Source organism: Eufriesea mexicana, unplaced genomic scaffold (genome assembly GCF_001483705.2).
Source record: "Eufriesea mexicana isolate 0111107269 unplaced genomic scaffold, ASM148370v2 scaffold1864, whole genome shotgun sequence".
Classification (NCBI taxonomy): Eukaryota; Metazoa; Arthropoda; class Insecta; order Hymenoptera; family Apidae; genus Eufriesea; species Eufriesea mexicana.
The window spans coordinates 695,042-697,225 of NW_016910005.1; positions in this window are offsets into that span (position 1 = coordinate 695,042).

The window sequence follows — 2,184 nt, forward strand, 5'->3', positions numbered from 1 at the left end:
ACATTCTGCTTGTCTCTACGGAGGACAGCCATTGAGTTCCCTGCAAGCCAGGTTTTGTTAGTACTCGTAAGTCTAGGTTAGGCCAGGATAACTGTGACTTTTGCGCTGTACACTGCTGTTCCGTGTATTTCTGCGCTCTACTGTCATCTAGTGTGTTCTGCTTGGCACTGTGGAGGCCAAAAACGATGGCCTCGGCTCTTTCAGTTTAGATAGTCCACGTTTGGCTGTGTTAGATAAGGTCCGGTTAGGTTAGGACATATTAGACTTTTCTGCTACACGCAGTTATTTGGTGGCTCTCTGCGCTGTACTGTGTTCTAGTATATACTGCTTGCCTCTGAGGATTCTAGCAACACTGTTCTCGGCACTTTCGGTTAAGTTAGTATACGCATGATTATATTACGTTTGGATATGTTAGGAGAGGATAGCTTTGACTTTTGTGCTATAAACTGCTGTTCGGTGGTTCTCTGCGCTCTACCGTGCTCTGGAATGCTCTGCTTGGCTCTGAGGATGGCAGCAATCGTGGTCTCGGCACGTTGGGCTGATTTATGCTACGTTTGGCCAGGTTACGTTAGTTTGGGTTAGGTTTGCATAGCTTAGGCTTTCGCGGCATGCACTGCTATTCTGTAGATGTCTGCTCTCCACTGTGTTCTGGTATGTTCTGCTTAGCGCTGGGAAGGACAGCAATAATAGTCGCGTCCCGTTAGTTTCAGTTAGACTGAGTTTAGTTAGGTCAGGTTCGTTCAGGTAAGGTTAGGATACCTTTGACATTTTTGCTATTGGCTGCTCTTTGGAGACCTTCTGCGCGCTGCGGTGCTCTATTATATTCCGCTTGGCTCTGGCGCATTCAGCAATAGCGGTCGCGGCTGGTAACTTTAAGTTAGGTTGCGTTTGGTTATACTACGTTTGGAGAGGTTAGGATAGGGTAGCTGTGACTTTTGTCCTGTACACAGATATTTGTCGTATTTCTACGCTCTACATTGCTGTACTGTACTCTGCTCGACTCTGAGGAGGCCAGAAATGGTGGTCCCGCCAGGTTAGCTTTATTTAGGCGGCGTTTGGTTATATTACGTTTGGCTAGGGTAGGATAGGGTAGCATTGACCTTTGTGCTATATACTGATATTCGTTGGATTTCTGTGCTCTACATTGCTGTACCATACTGTGCTAGACTCTCGGGAGGCCAGCAATAGTGGTCGCTGCACGTTAGGCTGAGTTAGATTACGTACGGTTGGGTTAGGTTAAGTTGGATTCGGTTAAGGTATGTTCGACCGTTGTGCTCAACACAGATTTCCTATGGACTTCTGCGACCTACTGTGCTCTATCATACTTTGCTTGATTCTGGGGACGCCAGCAGTTGTGCACCCGGCACTTCAGGTTGAGTTAGGTTACCTTGGTCATGTTACGTTTGGTTAGGTTAGGGCAGGATAGATCTGACTTTTGTGATATACACTGCTTTGCGGTGGATCTCTGCGCTCTACTGTGTTATAACATGCTCCGCTTGGATCTAGGGGGACAGCAATAGCGGTCTCTGCACGTTAGGTTGTGATGGGTTACGTTCTCGTATGTTACGATTGGCAAGGTTAGGAGAGGATAGCTCTGACTTTTGTGCTGTACACTGCCATTCCTCAGGTTCCTGCACTCTACTGTTATCTAATATGCTATGCTAGGCGCTGGGGATGCCAGCAATTGTGATCTTGGCACGATAGGTTTAACCATGTTGCATTTGGTAATGTCAGGATGTATTACGTTCGCATAGGATAGCTTTGACGTTTGTGCTACAAACTGCATTGAGGCGAACTACTGCGATCTACTGTGCTCTGATGTATTCCGATTTGCTCTGGGGAGGGCTGCAACAGTGGTCCCGGCACGTTAGGATGAGCTAGATAACGATCGATTATTTTACGTTTGGTTAGGTCAGGACACGATAGCTGTGACATTTGTGCTGTACGCTGACGTACGGCAGATTTCTGCGCTCTACTCTCCACCAATACGTTCCGCTTGGAAATGGGGAGGACAGCAATAGCAGACTCGCCTCGTCAGGTATAGTTAGGTTATGTTTGGTTAGGTTAGGATAAGTCAGGTTAGGTCAGGATATCTTTGACTTTTCAGCTATACAGCGCTATTTGCATGCTTTCTGCGCTCTTCGTTGTTCTACTATACTCTACTCGACGCTGGGGTCAACAGCA